This window comes from Sceloporus undulatus, chromosome 3 (assembly GCF_019175285.1).
Source record: "Sceloporus undulatus isolate JIND9_A2432 ecotype Alabama chromosome 3, SceUnd_v1.1, whole genome shotgun sequence".
In the NCBI taxonomy this organism is placed as follows: domain Eukaryota; kingdom Metazoa; phylum Chordata; class Lepidosauria; order Squamata; family Phrynosomatidae; genus Sceloporus; species Sceloporus undulatus.
In genome coordinates this window covers 240,708,013-240,728,527 of record NC_056524.1, presented here as the reverse complement: position 1 = coordinate 240,728,527, position 20,515 = coordinate 240,708,013, and the positions used below count along the sequence as shown (strand labels likewise).

General features: G+C 44.9%; 1 protein-coding gene across 1 annotated transcript in view; it reads right to left on the bottom strand.

The window, feature by feature from the left end:
* The window catches only part of RNF13 (ring finger protein 13), a 116,758-nt gene that overhangs the window by 2,172 nt on the left and 94,071 nt on the right, over positions 1-20,515 (bottom strand). The window lies entirely within an intron of this gene.

Below are 20,515 nucleotides of genomic sequence, written 5' to 3'. Positions count from 1 at the left end.
TATATTTGCAAATGATACTAAATGCAGGTTCATTTCATGAACTGCAACCCCAAGAACATCTGGAGCACTACATGTTCCCCACTTCTACTGTTGAGAAAACTGAAGACATGGCAAAGTTAACAGGCAAGGTAATATAGAACCATCTTAACAGTTTGTTGTTAATATAGTTGGCTCTTCATATACACAGATTCAACCATCCATAAGTTGAAAATATTAAAAAAATGTATGAATCCCCAAAAACAAACATTGATATTACCATTTTATATAAGGGCTACCATTTTACTATGCCACTGTATATAATGGGACTTGAGCAGCACAGAGTTTAGTATTCATGGGGAGTCCTGCAACCAAACCCCAATGGATACCAAGGGTCCACTGTAATTTTATAGTGACGGCAAGAAGTGTATTACAACATGGCATTGGCTTTAGATCAAGCTTTACACACAGTTGACTGGGGAAGCAGACTTGCCTCCACCCACCAATACTTCCAGTCCTCTGGAATTAAGCTACAGTGTGAAGGCAGGGGTGGTGACAGGATCACTGCAAACTGGGTGAAGACACCATCTGTGAACACAGCCTTTCTATCCATGGAAGGCAAACTACATTTTATATTAATAGACAATGGATTGGATCCAAAGATACTGAAGTTTATAAAAATTGGGAATATGAGAATGAAAATATTGATGACAATTTATGTACACACTTTGACATTTTAAGAGATTGATTTCATCAATTAAATGAGTCTCCTGTAAGTATGGACTTGGGCTGCAAAATTAGTGCAGTTTGACACTGCTTTAACCATCATTCTATGAGATCCTCAGATTTGTAGTTTGTTGTGGCACCAGAGATCTCTGACAGAGAAGCCTAAATATCTCACAAAACAACACATCTCAGAATTCCACAGCACTGAGCCATGACAGTTAAAGCGGTGCAAACTGCATTAATTTTGCAGTATAGAATCTCTCCCAGCTTTGTCCACCTGGGTTCTCTGTACAGCAGCAGGCAAGGCCTGGGGAGCAGGGGAGTGGCAGTGGTCTATCAGGATTCAATCTCCCTTACCAGGTGCCTTGTCCCACAGACTACAGGGTATGTGTGTGCTTTTTTGAAGGTGGGTGGCTAGGACAGAATAGGTATCTTCTTGATGTATCACCCACCTGGCTGCTCAACAGCCTCCCTCCCTGAGCTGACTCAATTGGTCTTGCAAGTGGTGATTGATTGATTGAAATTTTATTTATATACCGCCGTTCCTATGATCACGGCGGTTTACAAAACAAAATGAAAATACGATACAGTACAGATATAATACAATACAGATCACAGATTAAAAATCAAAATCCCAGCCTTCTCTCTCCCTCAGAGGCCGAAAGATGAAGTTAGGGGGGAGGACCCTCTGTCTTCAGGCCAGCCCCTGATGGTACTGGGCCAGCCTACTCTCTCCCTCAGAGGCCGAACGATGACAGTTAGGGAGGGAGGAGCCTCTGTCTTCAGGCTAGCCCCTGATGGTACTGGGCCAGCCTACTCTCTCCCTCAGAGGCTGAAAGATGACAGTTAGGGAGGAAGGAGCCTCTGTCTTCAGGCTAGCCCCTGATGGAACTGGGCCAGCCTTCTCTCTCCCTCAGAGGCCGAACGATGACAGTTAGGGAGGGAGGAGCCCTCTGTCTCAGGCTAGCCCCTGATGGAACTGGGCCAGCCTACTCTCTCCCTCAGAGGCTGAAAGATGACAGTTGGGAGGGAGGAGCCTCTGTCTTCAGGCTAGCCCCTGATGGAACTGGGCCAGCCTTCTCTTCCCTCAGAGGCCGAACGATGACAGTTAGGGAGGGAGGAGCCTCTGTCGTCAGGCCAGCCCCTGATGGTACTGGGCCAGCCTACTCTCTCCCTCAGAGGCCGAAAGATGACAGTTAGGGAGGAGGAGCCTCTGTCTTCAGCTACCCCTGATGTACTGGGCCCGCCTACTCTCTCCCTCAGAGGCTGAAAGATGACAGTAGGGAGGAAGGAGCCTCTGCTTCAGGCTAGCCCCTGATGGAACTGGGCCAGCCTTTCTCTCCCTCAGAGGCCGAAAAGGACAGTAGGGAGGGAGGAGCTCTGACTTCCAGGCTATCCCCTGATGAACTGGGCCAGCCTCTCTCTCCCTCAGAGGACGAACGATGACAGTTAGGGAGGGAGGAGCCTCTGTCTTCGGCTAGCCCCTGATGGAACTGGGCCAGCTTCTCTCTCCCTCCGAGGCCAACGATGACAGTTAGGGAGGGAGGAGCCTCTGTCTTCAGGCTAGCCCCTGATGGACTGGGCCGCCGCCTACTCTCTCCCTCAAGGCCGAACGATGACAGTTAGGGGGGGGAAGGCCTCTGTCTTCAGGCTAGCCCCTGATGGAACTGGGCCAGCCTATCTCTCCCTCCGAGGCGAAAGATGACAGTTAGGGAGGAGGAGCCTCTGTCTTCAGGCTAGCCCCTGATGGAACTGGGCCAGCCTTCTCTCTCCTCAGCGGCCGAACGATGACAGTTAGGGAGGGAGGAGCCTCTGTCTTCAGGCTAGCCCCTGATGGAACGGGCCAGCCTACCTCTCCCTCAGAGGCTGAAAGATGACAGTTAGGGAGGGAGGGCCTCTGTCTTCAGGCTAGCCCCTGATGGAACTGGGCCAGCCTTCTCTCTCCCTCAGAGGCCGAACGTGACAGTTAGGGAGGGAGGAGCCTCTGTCGTCAGGCCAGCCCCTGATGGTACTGGGCCAGCCTACTCTCTCCCTCAGAGGCCGAAAGATGACAGTTAGGGAGGGAGGGCCTCTGTCTTCAGGCTAGCCCCTGATGGTACTGGGCCAGCCTACTCTCTCCCTCAGAGGCTGAAGATGACAGTTAGGGAGGAAGGAGCCTCTGACTCAGGCTAGCCCCTGATGGAACTGGGCCAGCCTCTCTCTCTCCTCGAGGCCGAAACGATGACAGTTTGGGGGAGGGCCTCTTACTTCAGGCTACTCCTGATGGAACTGGGCCAGCCTTCTCTCTCCCTCAGAGGACGAACGATGACAGTAGGGAGGGAGGAGCCTCTGTCTAAGGCTAGCCCCTGATGGAACTGGGCCAGCCTTCTCTCTCCCTCCGAACGATGACAGTTAGGGAGGGAGGAGCCTCTGTCGTCAGGCCAGCCCCTGATGGTACTGGGCCAGCCTACTCTCTCCCTCAGAGGCCGAAAGATGACAGTTAGGGAGGGAGGAGCCTCTGTCTTCAGGCTAGCCCCTGATGGTACTGGGCCAGCCTACTCTCTCCCTCAGAGGCTGAAAGATGACAGTTAGGGAGGAAGGAGCCTCTGTCTTCAGGCTAGCCCCTGATGGAACTGGGCCAGCCTTCTCTCTCCCTCAGAGGCCGAACGATGACAGTTAGGGAGGGAGGAGCCTCTGACTTCAGGCTATCCCCTGATGGAACTGGGCCAGCCTTCTCTCTCCCTCAGAGGAAGATGACAGTTAGGGAGGGAGGAGCCTCTGTCTTCAGGCTAGCCCCTGAGGAACTGGGCCAGCCTTCTCTCCTCCCTCAGAGCCGAACGATGACGTTAGGGAGGGAGGAGCCTCTGTCGTCAGGCCAGCCCCTGATGGTACTGGGCCAGCCACTCTCTCCCTCAGAGGCGAAAGATGACAGTTAGGGGGGAGGAGCCTTGTCTTCAGCTAGCCCCTGATGTACTGGGCCGCCTACTCTCTCCCTCAGAGGCTGAAAGATGACAGTAGGGAGGAAGAGCCTCTGACTTCAGGCTAGCCCTGATGGACTGGGCCAGCCTTCTCTCTCCCTCAGAGGCCGAAGATGACAGTTAGGGAGGGAGGAGCCTCTGACTTCAGGCTATCCCCTGATGGAACTGGGCCAGCCTTCTCTCTCCCTCAGAGGACGAACATGACAGTTAGGGGGGAGGAGCTCTGTCTTCAGGCTACCCCTGATGGAACTGGGCACGCCTTCTCCTCCCCCAGAGGCCAAACGATGACAGTTAGGGAGGGAGGAGCCTCTGTTCTTCAGGCTAGCCCTGATGGTACTGGGCCAGCCTACTCTCTCCCTCAGAGGCCGAACGATGACAGTTAGGGAGGGGAGCCTCTGTCTTCGCTAGCCCCTGATGGTACTGGGCCAGCCTACCTCTCCCTCAGAGCTGAAAGATGACAGTTAGGGAGGAAGGAGCCTCTGTCTTCAGGCTAGCCCTGATGGACTGGGCCACCTTCTCTCTCCCCAGGGCCGAACGATGACAGGTAGGAGGGAGGAGCCTCTGTCTTCAGGCTAGCCCTGATGGACTGGGCCAGCCTACCTCTCCCTCAGAGGCTGAAAGATGACAGTTAGGGAGGGAGGAGCCTTTGTCTCAGGCTAGCCCCTGATGAACTGGGCCAGCCTTCTCTCTCCCTCAGAGGCCGAACGATGACAGTTAGGGGGGGAGCCTCTGTCGTCAGGCCAGCCCTGATGGTACTGGGCCAGCCTACTCTCTCCCTCAGAGGCCGAAAGATGACAGTAGGGAGGGAGGCCTCTGTCTTCAGGCTAGCCCCTGATGGTACTGGGCCAGCCTACTCTCTCCCTCGAGGCTGAAAGAGTACAGTTAGGGAGGAAGAGCCTCTGACTTCAGGCTAGCCCCTGATGGAACTGGGCAGCCTTCTCTCTCCCTCAGAGGCCGAACGATGACAGTTAGGAGGGAGGAGCCTCGACTTCAGGCTTCCCTGATGGAACTGGGCCAGCCTTCTCTCTCCCAGAGGACGAACGATGACAGTTAGGGAGGGAGGAGCCTCTGTCTTCAGGCTAGCCCCGATGGACTGGGCCAGCCTCTCTCTCCTCAGAGGCCAAACGATGACAGTTAGGGAGGGAGGAGCCTCTGTCTTCAGGCCAGCCCTGATGGTACTGGGGCCAGCCTACTCTCTCCTCAGAGGCCGAAAGATGCCGTTAGGGAGGGAGGAGCCTCTGTCTTCAGGCTAGCCCCTGATGGTACTGGGCCAGCCTACTCTTCCCTCAGAGGCCGAAGATGACAGTTAGGGAGGGAGGAGCCTCTGCTTCAGCTGAGCCCCTGATGGAACTGGGCCAGCCTCTCTCTCCCTCAGAGGCCAAACGATGACAGTTAGGGAGGGAGAGCCTCTGTCTTCAGGCCAGCCCCTGATGGACTGGGCCAGCCTACTCCTCCCTCAGAGCCGAAAGATGACAGTTAGGGAGGGAGGAGCCTCTGTCTTCAGGCTAGCCCCTGATGGTATATGGGCCAGCCTTCTCTCCCCCAGAGACGAACGATGACGGGAGGGAGGCTGTTAGAGTTCCACTTGGCTTGTTGTACTGGGGGACTTCAACATCTATGCAGAGACTGCATAGCAGCCCGGCACTTCATATCCGCTGTGACAATCATAGGTCTGTCCCAAATAATATCTGGTGCCACCCATGTTGCAGGACACACTCTGGACCTCTTTTTCTGTTTGGGGCAAGATGACAGTAATCTAAGTGTGGAGGAGCTCTCTGTAAGTCCCTTGTCATGACTGATCACTACCTGGTAGGGTTTAGATTTACTTGGACTCAAGACCCTCTGCAGGGGTGGGGTGGGGTCAATTAAGATGGTCAGGAGACTGCTGCACCTCTCGGCAGCTTTCAGTACCATCAACCATGGTATCCTTCTGAGTCGCCTCTCTGGGATGGGACTTTGGGGCACTTTTATGCAGTGGGTCCAGCCTTTCTTAGATGGACGAATTCAGAACCTAGTGTTGGGAGACACCTGTTCGACTCCTTGGCTGCTGGCCCGTGGAGTCTCATAGGGCTCCGTTTTGTCCCCCACATTATTTAACATTTAAATGAAAATGCTGGGAGAAGTCATCCAGAGCTTTGGGGCATGTTGTCACCAGTTGCAGATGACATACGACTCTATCTCTCCATTTGATTGCATAGGTGCTCCTTGTCAGTCGTAAGGCAGATCAGGAAATAGGGACTTTGCCTGTGCTGGATGGGGTTACGGTCCCCCTGAAATCTCAGACTTGCAGTTTGGGTGTCTTTCTGAACTTGGATGCCCAGGTTTCAGCAGTGGTCAAGAGTGTGTTTACACAGTTTTAACTAGTGTGCCAGCTGCTGCGCCCATTCCTTGAGATGTCAAATCTGGCTATGGTGACACGTGCCTTGATTACATCCTGTTTGGATTACTGCAATGCACTCTATGTGGGGCTGCTCTTGGAAACCGTTTGGAAACTTCAGCGGGTTCAAAATGCCACAGCCAGAATGCTGACCACAGCCAGTTATAGGGAACACATAACTCCCTTGTTGAAAGAGCTTCATTGGGTACTGGTTCATTTCCAGGCACAATTCAAAGTGCTGGTCATGACTTATAAAGCTCTACATGGCTTAAGTCCAGATGATTTGAAGAGCTGCATCTCTTAATATGAATATGCCAGAATACTAAGATTTTTGAGGGGAAGGCTTTTTCTTAGTTCTACCACCACTGCAGGCTTGCTTGATGAGGACATGAGACATAACCTTCTTGGTGGCTCCTCCCACCTTCTGGAACATGAGAGGCTAGGCTGGATCCCTCCCTGCTTTCCTTTCACTGGCAGGCTTTTTAAACATGAAAGGGGGGCTTTTATATGGGGTATGTGCTTTAGTTATGTTTTTATTTTAATTTTGTACTGTTTTAACTGGATTATTTTAATTGTTTTAAAATTTATGTTGTAAAGTTTTTAAAGTGTTTTAGCTTGTGAACCAACTTCAGTCCCTTTGGGGAGAAAGGTGGCATAAAAATGGAACAAATAATAAATTAATGAATAGATGCAGCCTAAGTCTAGATCCAATCCTAATAAATCAAACACTGCACATATGTTTCAATGAATTTCAGCTCACTGCACCAGAGACAGGCGTATACCACAGTTGTAACTACCACTGCCCCCCCCCCAAATTCCATATTTGGATTGTGGCATCCAATGCTTTAAAACGAAATAGACAGGTTTGTACAGGAGATTATAGAAATTAGTATGTAAAGTTAGGGGCTGTATAGGCTGGCGTGACACTGTGCACCACAACACACAGCACACAGCGTACAGCTTCATGGTGCTCCTTTACATGATGCATTGCCAAAGAAACACAAAAAAGCTCCTTTTTGTGCTGTGGAAAACAGAGCTCAGGGTAGCTGCAGGCCGCCAATTATGGGTGGTCTGTTGAGCCCCTTAGTTACTGTAATTAATTTGATGCAGGATGCCCTTTCCTTTTCTGAAATGCTTAGGGCCAGATATGTTTTGAATTTCAGAGTTCTTCTGATTTTGGAGTATTTGCATATGAGATAATTGGATCCAAGACTACTAGACTAAGGACCCAGTACAGACCGCTGGTTTGAAGCAGCCTGGGGCCAATTCTAGGGTTCTGAAGTGTGCACCACCCACATGCTCCAGAACCCTAGCACGTATGGATGGTGCTATCTTTATACATATACGGCATATACATTCATGATGCAAGCACTGTGCAGTGTCTGCACTTCCGGGCGCCACTCTTCTGTCACGGATGTGTCACAGTGCACCAATGGCATACTGATGATGGTGTCCGTGCACACCCAAAAACCCTGGGTTTTCCAGGTTCTTTTTGGTCTGGAGGGACGCTGCGCAGTTTGGCTGCTGCAGCATCCCTCTGGAGGAAAACCGGATGCCTGCAGCCGGGACTTTCAAGGAGGTATGTACTGGGTCTAAAGCTGTCATATTTTGGCCGCCTCATGAGAAGGCATGACTCATTGGAGAAAACAATAATGCTAGGAAAGGTGGAGGAAAGCAGAAAGGGAGGGAGGCTGCATACTAGATAGATGGACTATATAAAAGAGATCATGGGTATGCATTTGCAGGACCTGAGCAGAGCAGTGGGCGACAGGTAATTTTGGAGATGTCTCATCTACAGGGTTGCCACAGGTCAAGTTTGACTCAAGGGTGGATAATGACAACAAAATGAAATATACATAAACGTATCTTGTTGATGGGACCCAAGTGTAAACATAAAATTCATTTATGTTTTGTATATACCTTATACACATAGCCTGAAGATTATTTTATGCACAATATTTTTAATAATTTGGTACATGTTTTTTCATGGGTACAATGTGTGTGTAAACTGAACCATCAGAGAGCAAAGGTGGACCCAAAGGTGGACCCATCAGCTACCCATGTGGACAATTCTGGATTTTGACATATTTCAGAATTTGGAAAAGGGATAATCAACTGCTATTCTACTTTGGTTATCAAGCAGGGTTACTTTGACTAAGCTCTAATCCATATTTTTTTTTTTGGGGGGGATATATTTTTCTGCAGGTGCAACATCTTTTGGGAACAGAACCTCTTTCCACCACAGCTACCTGTATGCCCATAAAATCTGAGAAACCCTCACACTAACCTCCAGGCAATGTGGAGGGCTGCAGGAGGCCTGGGGAGAAGACTTGCTATAGCAATGTTGAATGTCAGCTATTTTAGCAAAATTTATCTGTCCTGTCAATTGTCTATAGAACAGAAGTGCCTCAGATAACAACGATACTGTTGAAATAAAATTACAACTCCATTGGTGAACCATTTGAGGAGCTATACTACACTGTGCAGCCAGACAGATGGGCTAATAAAGAACAGTAATTAGATCAGGAACAATCCCATTTGAAAGAATAAGTTAATTTATAAATACCTAGTAAATAGCAGAGCTGTACTTACATTACTTAATAATAATGCAAATGTCACTGCTCTTTCTTGTTGATATCTTATATATAACTGCCACAAAGATGGAGTGAAGTGTACTCACCAGCATCGTTATTTAACATAAAAGATAAAGTGTAATATTATCTATCAGGACTCCATCAGATAAATATTGTAATACCACTATATTCTCAAATAAAATAAGAGATTTTCTATTCGGCATCTGCAAGTCTAAGGAAAATGCTTGAGTTTCAACCATTGCTGTTTATGATCTGTTTATTACTGCCAGATGCAAAGCCAATAGGCTATGGCTATGGAATAATAGGGCACCAGAGACTTACTTTCAAACACCCACAAAAGAAAACTACTACCTATTAACTACAAGCTCTATAAAATTCAGGTCAAAACTAGCAATCACTTTAAATAACAGGTCAAAACTAGCAATCACTTTAAATGTAAAACTCTAGTTCAGTTATCAGCCAGATCAAATCATCTTCTACTCCTCTTGGTTCTAGAATATACCATTTCCAACATGATAGTTGAGTTTCACAAATAAAATGAGACCCTTTTATAATCTTTAATACAGGCTAGGCATAATGTGGATTCATGAGCTGCTTATCTTCACAGTAATTTTTGCAGCCCCCAAGCCCTTTCAAATCTTTCCCCCACTCTCAAGATAGCCACTGTAGTAGTGGTTGTCTGTTAACATTCAATAAATTCTAACACACCTTCAAAGGTTGAAAAAAAAGTAAAGGTAGTCCCTTGACATGAATGTCTGGTCGTAACTGACTCTAGGGAGGGGTGCTCATCTCTGTTACTAAGCCAAAGAGCTAGCGTTGTCTAAAGATTACTCTGGTGGTCATGTGGCCAGCATGACTGCACTGAATGCTGTTACCTTTCCACTGAAGTGCTACCTATTTATCTATTTGCATTTGCATACTTTCTAACTACTAGGTTGGCAGAAGCTGGGACTTGTGACAGGAGCTCACCCCATCATGGGCCTCAAACTGTCAACCTTCCAATCCTCCAATCGTCAGAACTGGCGTTTTAACCACTAAGCCACCACATCCCACTAAGCATTGCATCAAAGGTCAAAAACACCCCTGAAAGCCATCTGGAAGCACTAGTAGATTGTAAACAAGGCATGTGTGTCTTTTTTTTCTGGGGAGAAACAGCACTTATGGAAGGCTTCCAGGAGTCCTATTAGCCACTGAAAAAAGCACATGAGGTGCATGGCACTTATTTTATTGCTATAATATTCAAGATCAAAAAAGCTTCATTGCTTCCATCACAACAATTTTGGTGAGAGCAGGCTGGTGTGACCCGCGATGAGTTAGGGGCAGAGATTGGCCCCTGGACCTAGCAGTTACTTATTTCTGCTTTAAACAGCATACTGTTTTAAATCACAGCCCCACTTTTTCCAGGGCTCTTAAACAGAGACACAGTTGTCCAATGGAACCCAGACCATGATTCAACTCCAAATTTAGAAGATGGATTCAAATAGCAGCTTCAGGCAATTGATAGTATGACTGTGCAAATGTCATTACATTATTCTACATCCAACTCTTACTTTGAGAGAACCATGGTAATACAATATTTACTGTTGTAAACTCTAAGAGTGAACAGATATTTTCTTTAGCACCAATGCTTCTTAAGCTATCTGATGTGGCTGATTCATGCTGGAGGACCTACAAATGCCTAGAGAAGTGTTTTCTCTAGGATCTTCTACCTCTCCAGCACAACTCTGTGGTCAGCTTCTGGCAGAATTGTGCTGGAGGACCTAGAAATTCCTAGAGAGAACATATCAATCAAATGCGCAAACAATCAAGTCAAAGCCACAGATGTGGAGGGCCAACCATATGGACATATGCTTATAATATGGAGAGAACAATAATAGGGAACATGGCCCTATACAGACTGGCCTGAAAGGCCAGCCTGTGGACGGAATCAGGTCGCAGCACCCTGATGACAAATGCCAACTCCGCCCAGGGCGCTATGATGCCGCATACCATTTCAGACAGCACACGGCATCATGGCACACCCCAGTGCTATATCCAGATGAGGCAGCACCGAAGAGGCGTCATACAGCCTTGGTGCTGCAGGTATGGCACTCTCTAAAGGGTGCAAAAAGGAGCCGCTTTTTGCAGCTCCTTCTTGTGACCTCCAAAGGCTGGACTGGGACCACGGCATGAGGTTGCCACCGCCCCAATCTGGCCAGGAAAGGGGGGCATCCTGCTGCCCCTTAGGAGCAGTCTGTAGAGCCCCCATATGCCTTTATGAAGCGACTCTTAGAAAAGCAGCATTTAAAGCTTTAGAGCTCGAGCATTTTGTTATGGCAAGTGACATTTTGTTGAATCTGTTGGACAGATTTTCTGTTTGCCCCACTAACTGTCTATGTTAATATTTTACTATTAATATACATGGACTGATATCATTACAGTGTGGTATTATGCTGTCATTGCAGGAAAAGTATTATAGTGTGACAGTAGGCAGTATAAACAGTGCTACTCAAAGTGGTAATCTGGTGTTAGTTCTTGAGCCATCAGTGCCCGTCTCTGGAGTGTGTGTGTGTGTGTGTGTGTGAAACAATTGTAGCCAGTGGGCTCAGATATGGTACTAGTTCCAGACATAGTGAGGGTGGAGAATTGCCATTCTATGATCAATTTGTGGCAGATGTTCACCACAGAGTTACACTGGAGGACCTGGAGATTCCTAGAGAGGTGTTCTCTCAAGTAAAAAAAAGTGTTTTTTATTTGCGGTTTTTCCATATTCATAGGGGTCCTTCACCCCCAGGGAATATGGTCAGACCACTGTATACTAATTCTGTCTTACAACAGGATAAAGCATCATTCAAATGTGTTTTTACATTAATGTTTTTTCATTATGTTCATAATCCAAAAGCACTGTTCCTGCCCTAAATACTAAAGACCAACATTCATATTTAAAAGTGGATAATACAAATTATTTAGCATTCAATATTCTTAGATGACATAAAGATAGGAAGGAGGAGCGTAGTTAGCTAAAAACACAGAAGAGAGAGTCAACATTTGAAGTATCAGAATATCTGATCCAAACTAATTATATGAAATTAAAGAAGATAAATGTAAAATCATGCATATAGATACCAAATAAATAAAAGTGAAACAAATAGAAAGAGACTGCTTTGACAGCAATATATATGCAAAATGTCTACATGTCCAAAAGGAAGACAAGCTGAATGCCAGTCAGCACTGTATGTGGCTGTAGTAAATCTAACACATTTTAGGTTGTAATAACTGGCACAGTATCCTGATGAGGGGAGGTAACTGTTTTGTTCAAATCTCCATTGGTCAAAATGAATTTGGAGCCCTATTTAGCTTTGGGTACTGCAAGATGGACTTTGGATACTACAAGACTTAATCTGGAACATATTCACTGTTAAGTGTCTGGACACCAGGTTCTAGGATGAATGGATGAGAGAGATATATCTAGTCCAGAGAACAGCAGTGTTAAAACATTCCAGATGCTGTCAGGTATTAGATGGACCAGAATCATTCTCTAAATGCTCCAGAGTGCAGAACTCCCAGAATATAAATTGCAAGCAGAAGCAGGTTTCAACTAGACATTAGGAAGAACTTTCTAATTTTATAAATTGTTTCACTGTAGGACACACTACCTTGGGTGGTGATAGGCTCTCCTTCACCAAAGGTATGCAAGCCATCTGGACAGCCATCTGATAAAGATGCTGTAGTCTCCTGCATTGCAAATCCTGCACTGAAGGGACAGGGATTACACTGTAAGTCTTCCAAGATCCCTTCCAACTGTATGATTTGATTTATTAATCAGGAGCACTATAGAACGAAGAAACACCAGTATAGATTTATGCAAAAGTCCATACAATCTCTTGGGAAACTTTCTATATTGCTTTTCATTTAAAAAAAAGATTCAAAGTTGGTTTGTCTAAAAATTAAAACAATAAAATATGTTTTAAAAATTATTCAAAGCCAAGACAATTGGCAACTGATAAAGGTAACTGTCAGAAAATATCTCAGTAAAATGACAGGAAACATCTAACACTGGGAGCCCACTTAATCCCAATGGCAAGCCCTTTCCATATGTTGGGCATTACAATAAAACAAGCAAACATAGGCGTTTTACAGATGCGCCTAAAGTACGTACCGTGTATGTACTAGGGTTGCCCAGGGGCGTCTCTTCCAGACGCCCCCAACCCTAGTAAGCACACGGTACATACAAAATGGCAGCGCCCATTCTAGATGGGTGCCGCCATTAGGACGTCACGAACACGCTGCCTCCAAATGGGGTGGTGCGGACATGACGTCCTCGCGCCACACGAGGGTGTCTGGTGCGCCCTTTTCGCAGCCCCGGAAGGAGCTCCGAAACGGAGCTCCTTCTAGGATTTGCATTGCTGGCGCAGCCTTTAAACAGCTGCACCAGCAACACAAGGCAGAAAGGGGCCGAGCAGCCCCTTTCTCCTCCTCCCTGCCGCTGTCGGGTGTCCTTGGGGCAAGGACACCCCTTTCCAGGCTGCGGGAAAGCGGCCTTTTGCCGCTTTCCCACGGCCTGGAAAGTGGCGGATTGGGGCCTCAGAGGCTGCTGCTGTGGCAGCTGAGGCCCCGATCCGGCGGGGAAAGGGCCGGATACAGGCCGCCCCAAACGGGCGGTCTGTAATGTGCCACAGAAAACCAAGAAGGCTTAGTTTTAAACTGGAAAAAGGATTTAACAGGAAGCACCCAAATCTTTGGACTCGTCTTAAATTCGAAGAACAACATCATGTATCACCAAAAGAAAGGCCCAATTCTCACTACTGGAACATAGGTGCATGAGCATTTTCTTCCAGAAAAGCTGCTCCTTATGCCAAATGCAAGCAGCCTCTGTGCCACCAAGTGCAGCCAATAACATGTTGGCTGAGATTTAAAACAAATAAAAACTGAAGTTGAGGGTGGCAGGATCTTTTTTTCTAAAAAGTTTGACTGATGAATCTCATCTAAATTCAAAGAATGACACAAAGCTTGTAGGCAACCGGAAGGACTACAGTTGAAAGGAAATCCAAGAATGCTAAATACCACTGGAATCCTCTGGAACTGCTGCTCTATTTCTCATCCACATAGGTCCAGGGAAGCTCTAAAAGGGTTAATTCTTTAGTAACCAAAAGGCTAAAGTTGTTGTTACGGGTGCTAACGGATTTTGCATTAGTGCCCTGGGAAATCTTATCTTCCAACAAGGGCCATCAATCAAGCCATTTTGATCCCTCTCTTGCCAAATCTGAAAAGAGCTAATTCTGAGCTAGATTCATCCATAGTGCTTGCTTCCCCATGTAGGCAATACCAGGAGTAACCCAGGATGGCTCTGTCTAGACGCCAACATACTCCTGACAATCCCTTTATTTAAAGGAGCTTTGAAGAATAATTAAACTGAAGTCATACTGTGCCCTATTTTCTCCCCAGTTCCAAACCACCATCACCACCACAGGTTTAAAGATTTCTTTTTCTTGGCCTTCCACTAGGAAATTTTCACACATTGTTTTACATGTAACATAGCTGACCTCTTGTTTTAACAACCTAGCCAGACTATAAGTGGAATGTTAATTTCTGTCTTAATGCTTCTGAATTAAAGCAGCTTAGAAAATCTAAAGACATTGTTTTCCAGAATAAGTAGACGCTATATTACAACTGAGGAGCATATCCAGCTGCACAGACAAAAAGTTCCCTTCTCTTGGGCTAAATTTGAAGTTAGGGAAAGGGATATTTTTTACATCTTGGGAAGGGCACTAGCCTCATAACCATTCCATAAAATTCTGTACACACACACACATTTTTATTAGTCCCCCCTCTTCTGAACAAAAACTCTCCAAAGCAGCTAACAATAAAATAAAAGGTACCAATGAAAAACAAACAACCAGATTATTTAAAACACAAAATTTGAATAGCAGAGCCAGTGTGGGGTAGTGGTTTGAACACTGTACTATGAATACCCCTGCTCGGTGATGGAAACCCTTAGGATTGCCATAACTTCAAAATGACTTCAAGGCACACAACAACAACAAAGTTAAAAAAGGCAACTAAAAGAAAACCAAAGTGAAACAAAAACAATTAAAAAATCCCTTTCACAGCAACCGAGTCTAACTGCCAAAGGTGTGGCAAACAGAAGAAAGATGCCAGGCAGGGACCTTGCCCATCCTTCCCTAGACTGAGTTCTGCTGCCTATAAGAACCAACATAGACAATAGCATTGAGAGGCTTTTATAGGATGTATGACCTACACAAGAGCTAGAGTGGTACAGTGGTTTAAGCATTGGACTATGGCTCTGGAGACCAAGGGTTTAAATCCCCACTCAGACAGGGAATCCTAATGGCTGACCTTGGGCAAGGCACATTCTCTCAGCCTCAAAGGAAGGCACCCCCCCCCCCAAATCTTGCCAAGAAAACTCTGTGCTAGGTTCTTCTCAGGGTCTCCATAAGTGGGAAATGACTTGAAGACCTATAGTAACAGTGATCTGCATCCAATTTAATATGAACACTTGAATCGTGATTTTACCATTCTCATCTGCAAATTTCTGTGTGACAAATCTGAACAGTTAAGGTCTAAAAAAGTAACTAATTCCAGCTGACTACCCAAACAAATTAAGATTTGAGATACCTGAATGCTAGCATCATGTCCAGATTGCAAGCTACTTTTGAAACTGAATTAACTTTAACAAGACATTTGTACTGGGAGTCCTACAGCATAATTGATATGGCAAAAATTCAGTACAGATCTCATAATTATCCATCCCCACCTCCACATTTTAAACAATTATATATATTAAATGTAGCAACAAATGAATGGGTTCTGCAACTGTAAATCAGTCAGATTGGAAAAAAATGCAGAGTATAAGAAGTCTGTACTATTATGCCAGTAACACAGACCAACTGCAGTGAATTAATATGATAAAACACATAATTTTCCCATTGCAATCCTGTGATAGGTCAGGGCAAGAAACTGTGACTCTAAGCTGCCGCGGTGCACTGTCAGAATTCTATTCCTGGGGGTATTTTTAAACCTTTTTTTAAAAAAAGTAATCTGCTTTCTTTCTTTCTTTCTTTTCTTTTCTTTAGAGAATTCATGTTTGCTGCAGGGTAATTTTATTTTTAAAAGTATACACCACACATTCTATTTTAAGCAAAATATCCATAATGTTTTAAGGTACTTCTGCTACCAAATTTTAGCAGCACCAAAGTTTTTGGTGGGGTATATGTTTTGGGGCCATAAAAACAGACTGGGAGCTATCTGTGGCCCGTAAGTCACGTATTTATCAATGTTGGCTTGTTAATCATTGTAAGGGTCCTGACTAACTAGAAATCTGAACTCAAATCTTGCTAGTTCATGTAACACTCCACAAACAACAGACTGGGAGCACCATGCAATGCAATTGGTCCTTTCGATCTCCATCTGATGAATCTCAGAATGTTTGGTGTGCCTGGCTCTCATAGTCCGCAGCTACAGACTTCCCATGTCATTTTCTGAATGCAATGGAAATAATGCCATTGGTAAGACCTGTGTGTTGTGAGTTACAGCAGATGCTACATGACTTCCAACACAAAACTTGCAAGTGATTATTTTAACTGACCTCACATGGAAACTCATTAAGCTCAATCCAATGAAAATGGGTCATGAATAAGACTCACGGAAAGCTATGGAGTAGAAAAATGCTTTACAATTGCAGTTTGTCCTGTAAAATGAATTATCATTGTCATTTCACAGACAGAATTATTACTGTCATGATTGAGAGATTCCAAGTAGAAATCTAGTATAACACAGATGGTGAAAATCACAAGCTATTAGTGAATATTCAGGGTCTCTTCTGATATTTCTTAGTCAATCACACTTAGCCAGTCACACTCACCAAGTGGCCCCTAGGTTAGTCATTTTCTCTCTATCCACAGGATTCCTGTGGCAAAAATGCTGCTCGAGGAACGTTATGATTCCAATTTATCAACAGATAGTGGTAGTCTTTGAATAATGAAATAAATTTAAGGTGATATTACAGTGGAACATAATATCAGACTAGAGCCTAAAACTCAAGTGGCAATTGGGTAACATGTGGTCCTTGTTTTAATTCAAAAATGCAGAAGTTCAGAACTCAGTCTGCCCTTTCCCAAGCAGAAAGGAAGAGCAAAGGGAATACCAGGAAGAGAGAGAAAAAGGTTCTGCCTGTTTCAAGCTCTGAACCAAACCACTGGAGACATACATCACCAAAAGGTAACCTGAAGCAATGTAGCTCAGGACATAAAAAGGGTTCCACGTCCTCCTCTGGTCTGTTTATTTCACAGTATTTATTTCACTTAACTCACTGACCTCTTAGTTTTCTAAAATCTTTGAGTTTACCTGGTGTGTTTTCGGTGGTGGGGAAGATTATGAAGCAAACATCTATTAAGATTCAGGTCCTTCTCTAAATCTCAGAAAGACTGGTGGGAAGGGGCTAGTTCTCATTCTGATTATGCTCCCAATACAATCCCAGGATGAAGAGCTCTGTTCTATAGTGTCCATCAATAATAGATTCAACACAGCACCCACTCTGTGGTTTCAATAAAGAAACTTTGATTAAATATTTATTACCTTTCCAGTGGTTTGTACATCTAAATAGTAATTTGGCAGGAGCTTTGTGTACAAATGGACTAGAGTTTAAATGTCACATGCTGGAAAGCTGCAGTGTAATTAATAAGTATTGATGATTAGTAACAGGCTTCACAATAAACAACAAAGTAAAATTCAGTTATTTACAAGTGATTTGGGGGGGGGGGAGAGATGAACGGAAAGCAACAAGAAAGCTTGACAGCTCCTTTCTTTTACATTAAGAAAGGTTTATTGGTTATTTTCTGCCAAAGACTACAAAATGTCTGACTACTGTAAAAACTAGCTGTCTATGTCTATGGAATTGGACTGGACTTTGGAACACATTTTCATCAGCGAAGGAAAAGTGGAGTACAAATATTTTAAATAAAAGAAAAAAATATGAAGTCCTTTCTGCCCCAGGACTTTTAGCTGGCACACAGTATTGTAAGCCTGTTCATGAGAACAGCTAATACAGCAGCTTAAGAGTGCCTGAAAGTAGTACACAGCCAAGAACGACCTGGAACTCTGCCCATTCAGTTGCAACCTGTTATAAAAGGAGAACTTCTATTGTCTATGATTAGGCAGGGAAGTTGTACTGTTGACATCAGTTTACAGTAGCACTAAGGAATTGTCACTGAACTTTCTGCTCTGACATTTTAGTTTTTTACTCCCACCCACTCTAAACCCTCTAAATATTTATTTATTTGTTTGTTTGTTTAGGGTATTTATACCCCACACTTCAGCCCTAAAGGCTCTCTGAGATCCTGCAGTATGTCTCCCAGTGCCCCAATCCCCCCAAAAACTGCTTTTTAAGCCAATAACCCCCCCCCCCTTTGTCTCTCACACACACCCACACCACTGCCATGGCCTCACCTCTTGTGAGGTCTCTGCTGTTGCCTATCACAGCATGCCCAGCTACAGGAAGAGGGGGCTGGACACATCATGGCTCACATCCCCCTTAGCTCCCACTTTTTGGAAATACAGAAATGGATGACTTGGGCAGAGGGAGGCTGAGCAATTTAAAACTTAGGTTTTCAGGTGGTGGGACTTTGGTCATTGCATATGCAAGTGAATTGTTATGTCAAAATTCAGACTTACAACGCTGCAGGATGCCAGCCAGAATCAAAAGTGTACCACTGGAAGAGAGGGAAGTGTTCATCCTTTCCTGTTTGAACAAAACACTGGCAGAGCCAATCAGGACTCCCTCAACATCACACGGGCTCTGGGATCTTGGAGTGAACAGAAAACCTTGTATTGCCATCTGTTCCCTCGAGGCAGGGGGGACAAGAGGATGAAGCTGGCAAACACTTCCACTTCTCAACTTCACTGCTTCATCCCAGGGAGCCCAAGGGAAAGGTGTTACACTAACAGCTGGTTCAGTTTATGTTGGGTGATGGAAAGGAGAGAAATAAATGGCAGCTGACAATTATCAGTGTGTGCATCTCCATCACCCACCATCATGGGAGCTCTTTTCCAGAAATGGCTGTGTTTTGTGTCTTCTATGAAAAAAATGGATGTGCATGTGTTAATTGTCTGACACATGTTTTTTAATTTCAAGTATGCACAATAATACCCCACAAAATAAAATATCAGATGTTCTGAGCCTGAGTATCTTTATATTTGTCTTCCTCTCCATAAGAAATTCTTCTTCTGTCAGGTCTGGGACAAAGACTGGACTTTCCATTTAGCAAGATTGTAAAGATACATATCCCAAACTCAGCATATGTAAAAAAACAAAAACAAAAAAAACAAACCTCAGTTCTTGGCACTTTGTTGGCAAGGCTCATATTTCTGAGAAAGAGGCATGTTTCATCTCCACGACACCCATGTTTTTCAGATACAGGTGCATTATCATGACATGTATACACCAGTTCTCATGGTATAGTGGTTTGAATGCTGGCCTAAGGTCATGAAGACTTGAGTTCAATTTCCCCCAACTATGAAGCTCACTGGGTGACTATGAACCAGCTGGGCTCTCTGAGATTAACTTAACTCACAAGGTTGTTGACAGGGAAGAGCCATGTATATTGCTCTAAATTCCTTGGGGGAAGGGTAGAGTGGAAATGTAATTAAATCCTCACAATAGACCAAAACAGGCAATGGTGTTAAAAAACAAATGCAACAATTAAGTAGCTGTAGCAAGATTTCTTCAGTCAGATCATGTAGATGTGACTATTTTCAAGCTCCCTTCAGCATTTTTCCACATAGGTTACTCAAAGTTCATTAAAAGTGGAACAAATGAAGGAACATGATGGGACAAAAATGTTTTGCTTAGACCCCAAGGACAGACTGAAACTATAGAAAGGGAGATGAACAGCAATTTCTTATGCAGGGTTAACGTAGAGGCACAGTTTAACAATTCCAGAAGGACTTTTCTCCAACTAGATATATTTATAAATATATTTATAAATATATTTATACATATATAAACAGCTATACTGCTTAACCCTATGCAGATCTACTTAGAAATAAGTAGATCTGCATCTATAAGTGGACTGGGGCTGTGGCAACTGCACACCATGGTCCCAATCCACCTTTTTGCCGGCGGAAAAAGAAGCGGCAAACAGCCGCTCCTTTATAAGCTGGCAAAAAGCCAGCTTTTCCTCTCCGCCATGGCTTAAGGCGCTCTTGGTGGCCTGTGGTGTCTAAAAGCTGTGCTGCCATGTGGGCAGCAAGGCAGTATGAATCCAGCTTTCGGGCACCGGGGGGGGCATGCATCGTGTAAATGCAACATCACCAAACTGCCCAGAAGGCAGTGCAAAGGGGCGGTCTGTTTTAATGATTTAATTATTTTATTTGCTAGACTTTTTTCAACCTGTTTTACTTACACTTCCAACTGCAAACCAATTTGTTCATTCTGAGATTGTCCATTTTTAATTTAATGTGTAAATCAAAGGCCAGTGTTAAGGACAATCATTAAAAAAGAGGATGGGCAGTGTAATTTCCAAATTAACTGACTGGTAACCACAACAGAAACTAAAATGTGTCAGACAATACCACCTCTGCTTACTATGGCCCACAGGAGCTGAAAAGCACAGCATGAAATTATGGATAATTGCAACAGTGGCTTCCTAGTGCTTTCAAAAAGAGGGCCTGGGAAACAGGCAGCAGTCAGGGGCCTTGAAAGCCAACTGAGGATGACACCAGGCATGGGCCTGGTAACATGGCCCATTGCATCCCTTCCTACCGTATGAAATAAGAACAAAAACTAATTATTCTACATGCACGGACGCCATCCTTATTTTAATGCATTTCTCTTTTAACTATACCTTGTTTTATTGCTGTAATCCTCTTGTATTCCTCAAGATTAAGCA